This window comes from Hyaena hyaena, unplaced genomic scaffold (genome assembly GCF_003009895.1).
Source record: "Hyaena hyaena isolate Hyena2069 unplaced genomic scaffold, ASM300989v1 scaffold_248, whole genome shotgun sequence".
Taxonomy (NCBI): Eukaryota; Metazoa; Chordata; class Mammalia; order Carnivora; family Hyaenidae; genus Hyaena; species Hyaena hyaena.
The window spans coordinates 2343699-2357270 of NW_024080881.1; the positions used below are offsets into that span (position 1 = coordinate 2343699).

At 36.6% G+C, this 13572-nt stretch overlaps 1 pseudogene; it reads right to left on the minus strand.

The window, feature by feature from the left end:
* Positions 1 to 11805: 11805 nt before the first annotated feature.
* LOC120240217 lies at positions 11806 to 13210 on the minus strand (annotated as a pseudogene).
* Between the last annotated feature and the right edge of the window lie 362 nt (positions 13211 to 13572).

Sequence of the window (13572 nt, forward strand, 5' to 3'; positions counted from 1 at the left end):
CAGGCTCCAGGCTCCGAGCTGTCAGCATAGAGCCTGATGCAGGGCTCGAACCCATGAACTGTGAGATCATGACCTGAGCTGAAGTCGGATACTTAACCAACTGAACCATCCAGGCACCCCTCTTTTCTTACCTTATTGAACTGGCTAGATCTTCTAGTGTGATGTCAAATATATGTGGAGAGAGAAGACTTTCTCACCTTGTTCTGACCTTAGGGGGATATCAGGTTTTTACCATTAAGTATGCAGGTTATCTTTTTTTTTTTTTCCTTGAGTAAATGTAAGTAGTTTGTGTCTATCAAGGAATTTGCCCATTTCATCTGTTGTTGAATTTATTGGCATAAAACTGTTAATAATATACCCTTGTTATCTTTCTAAACTTTGTAGAATGTCTAGCAATATCACCTCTTTCACTCCTGATATTGGTAATTTATAGTAATTTGTTCTCTCTCTCTTCCTTCTTCCCTCCCTCTCTCTCCTTAATTTGTCTGGCAAGAATCAGGTTCTTTCTGTTGTATTCTTTTTCATCGATTTTTCACTTGATCTTTTATTCTTTCCTTTCTTCTGCTTGCTTTGGATCTCATTTGCCCTTCTGTTTCTAGTTTTTTAAAGTGGAAGCTGCAATCATTGATTTGAAACCATTCTTTTCTGCACTGAAGTATGATACTCTTTAATATAGTTCTTTTATTTATTTAAAAAAATTTTTTATAGTTTATTTATTTTTGAGACAGAGAGAGACAGATCATGAGCGGGGGAAGAGCAGAGAGGGAGACACCAAATCCGAAACAGGCTCCAGGCTCTGAGCTGCCAGCACAGAACCCAACGTGGGGCTTGGACCCAAGAACCATGAGACCATGACCTGAGCCAAAGTCGGACGCTTAACCAACTGAGCCACCCAGGCGCCGCTAATGTAGTTCTTTTAATAGTGCTAAAGTTTCAAGGGTGGCTGGGTGGCAAAGTTGGTTAAGCATCCAACTCTTGGCTTTGGTTTGGGTCATGATCTCATGGTTTGTGAATTCGAGCCCCCACATTGGGCTCTTTACTGATAGTATGGTCAGTATGATAGTCTTATTTCCTAATGGTTTAGAGTAAATCTTGCTATATGATAAGGCAAATTCCCCCTTCTTAATGTTATTTTTCAGAATTGTCTTTGTTTTTTAAAACTGTTACTCTTGCCTATGAATTTTATAATTTAAGTTCCATGAAAAATCTTGTTGTGGTCTTGATTGTTATTATATTGAATATATGAATTAATTTTGTAGCAGTTAGTATTTATAGTATTAAGTGTTTCTGTCTGTGAATTGATGTATCTTCTCACTTAGATCTTTTTAAAAATGTTACTTAATTTTAATTGCCACAACAAGGAGGTAGGCACTATAATCTCCAATAGAAAGATTCTATAGGAAAACAGGGAGCTTTCCCAAGAGCACATGGTTATTAGTAAAGCCAAAGTAGGCCTGATTCTGGAGACCATTTTGCTAGATATTATTATTTGTTCAAAATACTTTCTCCCCATTAGATAATTATACTTCCTGGCCTATTGACATAAAGCTGGGCCATGTAACTTGCTTCGGCCAGTGAAATGCTAGTGGAAGTGATATATACCACCTCCCACAAGAAGCTTTAAGAGCCAGTGTGTTTTGGTCTTAGCTCCTTTTCTTCTGCTCTGAGGCTAGGATGTCTGAAATGGAAGGTATTCCTTTAGCCTGGATTCTGCTCTGAAGTGGCTCCTTTTTTGCACTTGCCTGGAGTGCTGCAACCTCTTAATTGGTTTCTAGGATTCCCACAAAGGCAATTTGGTATTGTTTTTTTAAAAATTTTTTTTAACACTTGTTTATTTTTGAGAGAGAGTGTGCAAGTGGGAGAGAGGCAGAGAGAGGGGGAGACACAGCATCCGAAGCAGGCTCCCGGCTCTGAGCTCTCAGCACAGAGCCCAACATGGGGCTCGAACCCATGAACTGTGAGATCATGACCTGAGCCGAAGTCAGACACCTAACCTACTGAGCCCCCCAGGCGCCCCATGGTATTGTTGTTAAGGCTGTATCTTCAAGAGGGACCAAGGGCCTGGGACTTCCTCTTCTGCCATTTTGCTGATGACACTCCTGTTTAGATCCTATTTTTTGTTAACACTGTAATTCTTCTCATAACATAGTTTTAGATATATTTTGTTATATATATCTCTAGTGTCATAATTTCTGTTGCCTTTATGAGTGGTATTTTTTTTCCAACATTGCTGAATTGAACTGTTAATAATTTTGGTAGTTTATTTGTAGATTCTCTTGGATTCTCTATATGGGCATTCAAAGTATCTATAAATTATGACAATTTTGACTTTTCATTTTTTATATGGCTTACTACTTTTCCTTGTCATATTGCTCCAGATAGAACAGTACTAGTACTGGTTAGAAGAACAGAGGTGATATTATATATCTGTGGTTTGTCTTCCTTTAATGAGATTACTTAAAATTTTCCCATTAAGTATATTTACTGTAGTTTTTTGGCACTTGCTCCTTGTCAGGTTGAGGAGTTTCTCTTCTCAGTTTGCCAGTAGTGTTTGTTATAAATGTGTGTTGTATTTTCTAAAGAATTTTTTCTACATCTTTTGGGATTATGATACTTTTTAAAAAAAAATAATTAGAGAGTGTGTGTGAGCAGAGGAGAGGCAGGGAGAGAGGGAGAGAAAATCTCAAACAGGCTCCGTGCTGTCACCTCAGAGCCTGACACAGGGCTTGATCTTATGAACTGTGCGAACATGACCTGAACTGAAATCAAGAGTCAGACACTTAACCAGCTGGCCACCTAGATGCCCCTATTTTATGGTTTTTAAAATCTTTATTAATATGATATGTAGTGGTAGATGTCCTTGCAGTTCCATCACAATTTGGTCATGAGATTTTTATATATCCTGGATTTAACATTTTATCTGTGTTCTCAGTGAGATTGGTTTCTATTGTCTTTGTCCTGTTCTGGTAGCAAGATTATATTTCCTTTATAAAATGTATTAGATAAGTTTATCTGTTTCTGTTCTGGAACTTTTTATATGTATTCTTTGAAGATTTGGTAAAGCTAACCTGTAAAAAAAATCATTTGAACTGGGTATTTTGAGATGGAGGTAGGTGAAGAAGGAAATATATATATTGTAATGTTTATTCTTAGCATGCGGGAGGCTGGGGGAAGGGCAGAGAGAAGGGGACAGAGGATCCAAAGTGGGCTCTTTGCTAAGAACCCATATCGGGCTCTTTCTCACAGACCGTGAGATCATGACCTGAATTGAAGTTGGATGCTTTAACTGACCGAGTCACCCAGGAGCCCCTTGTAGGAAATATTTTTGATAACCAGCTTATTTTCTTTTATGACATTGGGTTTAAATTTTCTGTTTCTCCCAGAGTAAATTTTGGAGGTACATACATACCTTATAAAAAATACACAAACACACAGATTATTTACTTCTTTTCAGTCATTCATCCAGTACCTACTTACTGAACACCTGGTATAAGGCATCTCATCTTAATTTTCAAATTAATTGATGTGAAGTCTTTTATGACTTATAAATATTTGTACTTTATCTCTTTGTGATTTCGTATGTCATTTTTGTGCCTTTTTCTTGATGGTGGTGATAACACTAATAGCAGACATTTCATTTTAAACACAAAAAGGGTATGTAATTTGTTCAGAGTCACAAAGGTAGTAAGTGGTAGAATGGGGTATATGAACCCAGACAGACTGGCTCCAGAAACTGTCTTAACCACTATTCCATAATTTGTTGGTTTACACTACAGTATACTGTTTTGCTAGAGCTTTGCTTCCTATATTAACTTTTCAGATAACCAACTCTCATTTATATTCAGTGAATGAACAGATATTAATTTCTCTCTTCCTTTGGCAACTTCTTACTTAACTCTCATTTTACAAGTTGAAGAAATCTATAGCCTGTATCACATTTGGTGGTTGAGTTGTTGAGGTTCTATGAAGAGGCAGGTGTAGGTTTGGAAAAATGATTTTCTTCTCCCTCCATTCTCAGTTTGCATCCTTCTTGTTTGGTAACCAGTAGTAGTATGAGGCTCAGCTGCATATTCCTTTGTAGAGACTTGGGTGATCACACTTTTCCTGACTGGCTTGCTTGGCTGGATGAGCTGACTGAATATGCAGCAGTAGCCACTAGTCTCTCTGAGTTTTTGAGGTAGTGAATGAAGATCTGATACAACATTTCTGGAAGGTTGCTGATCCTCCATTAAAATATTCTGCTTTCTATTTCTTTCTCTAAAGCATGTCTGAGGTCGTTTTATAATGTGGAAATAATTAGCCAATTTAACTAATAACATCAAGCCACAGAGCCAACCAAAGAACTTTTCATCTTTTGGCTTAATTAGCTTCATTCTTTAAAATGCATGATACTGCTGCTTTATTTACTGGTACATTACTTGGAAGCATTATTATAATGCTATGCTAAAGGACAGAAGTCAGGCCAGTTACTGTTTTACTGAGTCTTTTAGAATAAAAAAACAACATGTAGCCAAATGTCAACTTTTGCCACTGTCAAATAAATTTTTATTTTTTTAATGTTTATGAAAAAATTTTAAAAAATGTTTTATTTATATTTGAGAGAGAGAGAAAGAGAGTGCATGAGTGTGAGGTAAGGTCAGAGAGAGTGGGAGACACTGAATCTGAAGTAGGCTCAAGGGTCTGAGCTGTCAGTACACAACCTGACATGGGGCTTGATCTTGTGAACTGTGAGATCATGACCTGAGCCAAAGTTGGACACCTTACTGACTGAGCCACCCAGGTGCTCCAAATAAATTAAAAGGAGCTTTAATTTATTAAAGGAACTTAATAGAAGCAATATTACCCATTTTAGAATATTGGAAAAATAGAGAAAAGGAAAACACTTCTTGCACAATAAATGTTGGCATTTAATATATTATCTTCCAAATTCCCCCATGTATTTTTAATACAGTTTTAATCATAATATATGCATAGTTTTGTCCTACTACTTTTTTTTTAAAACTTAACATGTAAGAATTTTTTTCATGTTATGACATAGTCTTCTAGTCATTATTTTTAAGGAATAAATTGTCCATAAGAAGATGTATCATAAATTAACGAACCATTTTAATATTTGGAGGCATTTTAAAAAGTTGTGTTGGGTGCCTGGTGGCTCAGTCACTAAGCATCTGACTCAGGTTCAGGTTATGATCCATGATTCTTGAGTTCAGGTATGACATTGGGTGAGCTTGAGCCCCGCTTCGGGTAAATGCGAACTCCACTTCAGATGAGCCCGGCTTCTCTCTCTCTGTCTCTGTCTCCCCCCCCCCCCCATCGTTCTCTCTCTGCCTCTCCTGGGATTCTCTCTCCCCCCATCACTCACTTGCACCCTGCACGTCTCTCTCAAAAAGAAAAAGTTGTGTCATGTAATGTAGCAGTTTTTAAAATTTTTTAAATTTATTTTTGAGAAAGAGAGAGACAGTGAGACAGTGTGAGTGGGGGAGGGGCAGAGAGAGAGGGAAACAGAATCAGAAGCGGGTCCAGGCTCTGAGCTATCAGCACAGAGTCCAGCGTGGGGCTTGAACTCACGAACCGTGGGATCATGATCTGAGCTGAAGTTGGACACTTAACCGACTAAGCCACCCGGGCACCCCTGTAATGTAGCATTTGCAAGTGAAGATATCAACTTCCTATACTTTGCCAACTTTGGGAATTTCAGTTACTTAAAATATTTTAGCCAATTTACTAGTTAATGAAATGGTGTAGAATTTGTATCTGTATTGAAACTTTTTATAAGTGTTTACTATCTGTACTTCTTTTTCCTCAACTTTTTCCATGTCTTTACAGATAAATTTCCAAGGTAAAATTTAGAATAAATTCATTTATTAGCTGTGTGCTATGATCTGAATATTTGTTTCCCTAAATATTCATATGTCAGAATCTTAATGCTCAATGTGATGGTATTAGGAGAGAGGACCTTTGGGAGGTGCTTAAGTCATGTGGATGGAGCCCTTATGAATGGGATTAACACCCTTATAACAGAGACCTCACAGAGCTTCCTAGGTCTTTATGCCATGTGAGAATACAATGACAAGTCTGGAACCTGTAAAAGGGCCCAGAACCCAACTTTCAGCCTCCAGAACTGTGAGAAACAAATACCTGTTGTTTATAAGCCACTCCGTTCTGTGATATTTTGTTATAGGAGCCCAAACAGACTAAGACTATGTAATTTGTATTTTTAGGCTTGACACCCTGATGTATAGATTCATTTCATTATTATAATGCCATTTTGTGTCAAGATCCACAGTTGGCTATGGAATGATAAGTCTAATGTAATAATTCCTGAATCTTATTTTCTTCTAATACTCTACTGATACAAGAGTATCACTGGAAATTCTTGAAGAACTAGAATGTTATTTAAAAATGTTCTTTAAACAGGACATCTTGGGGGCGCCTGGGTGGCCTGGTCGGTTAAGCGTCTGACTTCAGCTCAGGTCATGATCTCACGGTTTATGGGTTCAAATTCCGCATCGGGTTCTGTGCTGACAGCTAGCTCAGAGCCTGGAGCCTGTTTCAGATTCTGTGTCTCCCTCTCTCTCTGACCCTCCCCTGCTCATGCTGTCTCTTTCTCTCTCTTTCTCTCATAAATAAATAAAAAACATTAAAAAATATTTTTAAAAAATAAACAGGACATCTTGGTGACTCAGTTAGTTAAGAATCTGACTCTTGATTTTGGGTCAGGTCATGATCTCATGGTTTGTGAGATTGAGGCCCTTATCAGGCTCCGTGATGATGGCATGGAGCCTGCTTGGGATTTTCTCTCTCTTTTCCATCTGCCCCTCCCCTTGCTCACACTGTCTCTTTCTCAAACTAAATAAATAAACATGAAAAAAGTTTCTTTAAACAGCAGCTATTTGTATGATGATGTTCTTTCCCAAAGATATTAAAATAATAAAAACTGAGTGTCTATACTGTGTTACTTTTATTAACAGAATTTATTTTACACTAAATAGGTATGTATAGTGATTAAAAGCACAGACTTTAGAGTTAGTCAGCTCTATGTTAGAATCCTTACTTTTACATGTGATGTGTGTGACATTTGTAAACCAGTTTTCTCAGTTGTAAAAATGGGGACAGTAATAGAATTCCTATCTCCAAGAGTCACATGAATTTAGGTAATATTATAAAGTGTTAGTACAGTGCCCAATACATAGGAGATATTTAAATATCACCCATTATTAATAATAATTACATTTAGTTTTACTCTGAATAGTCAGGTTGTGTTCTAAATAGTTTTTCTTTGTTTTGCTCCAAACTTTCTGAAAGGATTTCTTGATTATATATCACTTGTTTTGGGGAAGCTAATAAAAAACTAAATGGCATCAATGCACTTTATTTATTGAAACAATCGTAACAAGAAAAAAATCCCACTTTTATTTCTCCATACCTTTTATTCTCAAAAAGGAATAATTTCTTTTTTTTAAAATTTATTTTTATTTACTTATTTTTTCTAGAGAGAGAGCATGAGTAGGTGAGAGGGACAGAGAGTGAAAGAGAGAGAATGTTAAGCAGGCTCCATGTTCAGTGCAGAGCCTGATGCAGGACTTGATTCCACAACCCTGGGTGACCTGAGACGAAATCAAGAGACTTACCACCCAGGTGCCCCAGAATAATTTCTGTACATATTAGTTATCAGACATAGAATGTAAATTGTATGGACTAATAGTTGACAGGGATTTTATTTTTTAAGGTATTCTAGACTTGTTTATATTTATTTGATAAATCCAAGTTCTTTAGTATTTAATTACTCTTTGGGTATTTAAAAATTATTTTTTTCAGGGTGTCTGGGTCAGTTAAGCATCTGTCTCTTGGTTTTGGCTCAGGTCATGATCTCACAATTCATGAGTTTGAGCCCTGCATCAGGCCCCTCCCCAGATTGTGCGTGCACTCTCTCAAAGTAAACTTTTTTAAATTAATTTTTTCTTATTTATGAAATATTTTATATTCATGATATAAAAATAATGAAAGAAAAAATATTACCTATACCTGTAGAGATAATTAAACTTTAAATATTTTCCCTTAAAGTCTTCTTTCATGTACCTGTATATTTACATAAATATCATTTTGTATGGTGTATCTTATATGTTTCACTTTGATAAGTATTTTCTTATTTTATAAGAAGTCTTTGGAAGTATCAGTTAAAAAGTCTGGGGTGACTGGGTGACTCCGTTGGTTGTGTCTGATTCCTGATTTTCCTCAGGTCCTGGTCTCACAGTTTGTGAGATAGAGCCCCCCAACAGGCTTGCACTGACAGTGTGGAGCCTGCTTGGGATTCTTTCTCTCCTCTCTCTCTGCCCCTCCCCCTGCTCGGGCTCTCCCTCTCAAAATAAATAAATAAACTTAAATCATAGTAGAGGTCCTGGTTAATGTAATAAAGCGAGAAAAATAACAGGCATAGAAGTTGGGAAGGCATAAGTAAAACTGTTTATTTACAAATGAAATGATTACTTATGTACAAAATTGTACGGAATCTGCAGAATAAGTAGTAGAAGAAATACATGTATTTAGCAAGATCACAGGATATAAAGTCTATAAACAAAAGTTATTTTGATATGCTATTAGCAAACAAGTGGAAAATAAAATTTAAAAAACAGTTTCAGGGCTGGCTCAGTCAGTGGAGCATGTAATTCTTGCTCCCTTGATCTAGGGGTTGTGAGTTCAAGCCCCATGTTGGGTGTAGGGTTTACTTTAAAAAATTTTTCCATTTATAATAGCGTCAAGAAACATAACACCCTTAGGGATAAGTTTAGTGTAAAAATAAGTTCTCTATGCTGAAAACTATAGAACACTGTTGAGAGAAATTAAACAATAAATGGAGAGAGATACTATTGGAAGATTGGAAGATTCAGTATTGCTAAGATGTCTATTCTTCCAAAGTTGATCTCAGAATTCAACACAATCATAGTATCAGCAGACTTTTTGTAGAAATTGACAAACTGGTTAAAAAATATAGAGAGACTAATAAGCATTTATGATAAGGGTGTAGGATATAAGGTTAATGTACAAAAGTCCATTGGTTTTTTTATATGCCGGCAATGAATAAGTGGCAGTTTAAATTAAAAATATATTACTGTTTACTTTATCAATGCCAAAATGAAATACTTAAGTGTAAAGTAAAAAAATGTATAAGATCTATATGAGGAAATATATAAAGCTTTGATGTAAGATATCAAAGAACTAAATAAGTGGAAGAGATGTTCCATGTCATGGGTAGGAAGATTCAATATTGGGAAGATGTCAGTTCTTCCTAACTTGATGTATAGATCCAATGCAATCCCAGTCATAATCCTAGCAAGTTATTTTGTGAATATTGACAAACGGATTCTAAAGTTTATATGGAGAGACCAAAGACCCAGAATAGCCAACTCAGTATTAAAGGAGAAGAACAAAGCCAGCGAACTGACACTACTTGACTTCAGGGCTTAGTATAAAGCTGCTGTAATCAGGGCAGTGTAGTGATGGTGAAAAAAATAGACAAACAGATCAATGGAATTGAATAGGGAGACCAGAAATAGAGCCAGAATAGAGAACCCATATAAACTATAGTCAACTGATCTTTGGCAAAGAAGTAAAGGCACTACAGTGGAGCAAAGATAGTCTTTTCAACAAATGATACTGGAACAACTGGATATCTATGTGCAAAAACGTGCAAAAAAAAAAATCTAGTAGTACACCTTTATAAAAATTAACTCAAAATGGATCATAAATGTAAAACACAAAACTATAGAACTCCTAGAAGAAAATGTAGGAGAAAATGTAGGTGACTTTAGGTATAGAGATGACTTTTTACATACAACAACAAAGGAATGATCCATGGAAGAAATAATTGATAAGCTAGGCCTTATTAAAATTTAAAAAGTTTTGCTCTGTAGAAGATAACACCAAGAGAATGAGAAGGCAAGCCACAGACTGGGAGATAATATTTGCAAAAGACACATTTGACTAAAGGACTTCTATCCAAAATATACAAAGAACTCTTAAAATTCAACAGTCAGAAAACAACCTACTTGAAAAAATGGACAGAAGACCTGTATAGGCATCTTACCAAAAAAGATAAACAGATGGCAAGAAAACACATGAAAAGATGCTCTACATCATATGTTATTTAGGGAATTGCAAATGAAAACCATGAGATATCACAGCACACCTGTTAGAATAGCCAAAATCCAGAACCCTAATACCAAGTGCTAGCAAAGATTTGGAACCTTGGAACTCTCATTCATTGTTGCAGCCGCTTTGGAAGACAGTTTTGCAATTTCTTACAAAATTAAACATACTCCTACAATATGATCCAGTAATCAGTCATGCTCTTTGGTATTTACCCAAATGAATTCAAAACTTATGTCCACATAAAAAGCCTGCATATGGATGTTTATATAGCAGATTTCTTCCTAAATCACCCAAATTTGGAAGCAACAAGATATCCTTCAGTAGGTAAGTAGGTAAGTAAATTCTATATATCTAGACAATAGAATATTATTCAGCACTAAAAAGAGATGAGCTATCAAGCCATAAAAATATATGGATGAAACTTAAGTGCATGTTACTAAGTAATAGAAACCTATCCACAAAGGCTACAAAGTGCTTTATTCAAAGTATATGACATTTTGGAAAAGGCAAAACTATGAAAACTGTAAAAGGATTCATGGTTACCATGGGTTGAAGGGAAGGAGAGCTGAATAGGGAAAGCACAGAAGATTTTCAGGGCAGTGAAACTATTCTTTGTAATACTATAATGATGGATACATATCATTTTACATTCGTCAAAATCCATAGAATGGATAATGCTAGGAGTGAATCCTAAGTGAATCTTGTGGGCTTCTGGTGACAGTGAGGTGTCACTTGGTTCATTAACTTCATTGATTATAACAAATGTACCGTTGTGGTACTGGAAGTTGATAGTGGAAGAGATTGTGTTTGTATGGGGACAGGGGTATAAGAATTCTTTGTATTTTTCTTCAACTTTTCCCTCAAAACTGCTATAAAAAATAAAGGTTATTCATTACAAATTTTTTAATTCCATTATAATTACCATATAGTGTTATTATTCATTTCAAATAGACGGTCTAGTGATTCAGCAATTTTGTATATTATTCAGGTAGTGCTCATCATGATAAGTGTACTTTTAATCCCCTCCCCCTATTTCATCCATTCCCCCCCAATCCACCTCCTCTCAGGTAATCATCATTTTGTTCTCTATATTTATAAAGAACCTGTTTTTTTCTTTAAGAATCTTTTTCTCTTTGTTCATTTGTTTTGTTTCTTAAATTCCACATATGAGTGAATTTCTATGTCTTTCTCAGTCTGACTTATTTCACTTAGCATAATACTATCTGGATTCATCCATGTTGCAAATGACAAGATTTCATTCTTTTTTATGGCTGAGTACTATTCCTGTGTGTGTGTGTGTGTGTGTGTGTGTGTGTGTGTGTGTGTGTGTGTTTCTCATTAAGCTTCTGTTTTAATGGATTTCAAAATTCTGTGACAGATTTTTGGTCATTTCCATTAAGAAGTACTGATTTTTAAAAACTAATAACTTAAAACTACCACGCGCGTGCACACACACACATACACACCCACACACACACCCACACACACACACCCCAAATGGTCCACAAAACATCCTTTTTTCCTTCTGAAGGTTTTATAGTGCATTGTTACCATTAACCAGTCTTTTACTATTAAATGGCCAATTGACACAAACAGTTCTAAGACTGTTCTTCACCACTGATACAAGCCTGGGATAGCAGGTATTGAGGATAATATTTATTTAGCCTTCTGAGCTTTTGGGACAGATTTGGTGACCAGCTCCTGCTGCCTTCTTGTCGTCCACTGCTTTGATAACACCCATAGCAGTCATTTTCTCATGTTAGACAGCAAAAGAGCTCAGAGGAGGATAGTCAGAGAAGCTTTCAACACACAGACTTGCCAGGAACTGTATCAATGATGGCAGCATCACCAGATTTCAGGAACTTTGGAAACATTTTCTGGCTTTTTTCCAGAATGATGATCAAGCTTCTCCTTTGGCTCAGTGGACTTACAAGTAATGTGAGCTGTGTGACAGTCCAGCACAGGTGTATATCCAGCATTGATTTGGCCTAGATGGTTCAGGATAATCACCGAGCCATGAAGCCAGCTGCTTCCATTGGTGGGTCATTTTTGTTATCACCAGCCACATTGCCGTGATGAACATCTTTGGCAGATATGTTCTTGACATTGAAGCCTGCATTGTTCCTAGGTAGAGCCTCACTCAAAGCTTCATGGTACGTTTGAATAGACTTTACTTCAATTGTAACATTGACTGGAGCAAAGGTGACCACCATGTCAGCTTTAAGAATACCAGTCTCCATTCGACGCACAGGGACAGTACCAATACCATCAATTTTGTAGACATCTGGAGAGGAAGATGCAAGGGCTTATCAGTTGGACGAGTTGGTGGCAGAATGCAATCCAGAGCTTCAAGTAATGTGATTCTACTGGCCTTGCTGTCTTTATAGGTGACTTTCCATTCCTTGAACCAAGGCGTGTTAAGACTTGGCTCTAGTATGTTTTCACCATTCCAACCAGATATTGGCATAAATGCTACTGTGTTGGGGCTTTAGCCAATTTTCTTAATGTAGATTCTGACTTCCTTAATAATATCCTCATATCTCTTTCGGCTGTAGGGTGGCTCAGTAGAATCCATTTTGTTAACACCAACAATAGGTTGTTTTATACCCAGTGTGTAACCCAGAAGGTCATGCTCAGAAGTCTGCCCATTCTTGGAAATACCTGATTCAGATTTACCAAAACCAGCAGCAACAATCAGGACAGCACAGTCAGCCTGAGACGTGCCTATAATAATATTTTTTTATAAAGTCTTTGTATCCTGGGGCATCAGTGATGGTCACATAATACTTACTGGTCTCAAATTTCCACAGGGAGATATCAGTGGTGAAACCACATTCACATTCAGCTCTCAGTTTATCCAAGACCTGCGCATACTTGAAGGAGCTCTTTCCCATTTCAGAAGCCTCCCTCTCAAATTTTTCAATAGTTTGTTGTTGTTGTTGTTGTTGTTGTTGTTGTTGATCCTACCACATTTGTAGGTCAGATGACCAGTAGTGGTAGACTTACCTGAATCTACATGTCCAATGATGATGATGTTGATACGGGTATTTTTCTTTCCCATTTTGGTTTAGGTTTAGCCATGGTTTTCATGACACCTGTGTTCTGGCTGCAAACCTGTTGCGAAAAAAATATATCACATCTTTATGCATTCATCTATATATGGACACTTAGGTTGCTTCCATATCTTGGCTATTGTAAATAATGCTGTAATAAACATAGGGGTACATATATCTTTTTGAATTAATGTTTTCATATTCTTTTGGTAAATAGTGGAATTACTGGATAATATGGTAATTCTGTCTTTAGTTTTTTAAGGAACTGCTGTACTGTTTTCCACAGTGGCTGCATTAGTTGGCATTCCCCACCAGCAATGCACAAGTGTTCCTTTTTCTCCACATCCTTCCAACACTGTTGCTTCTTGTG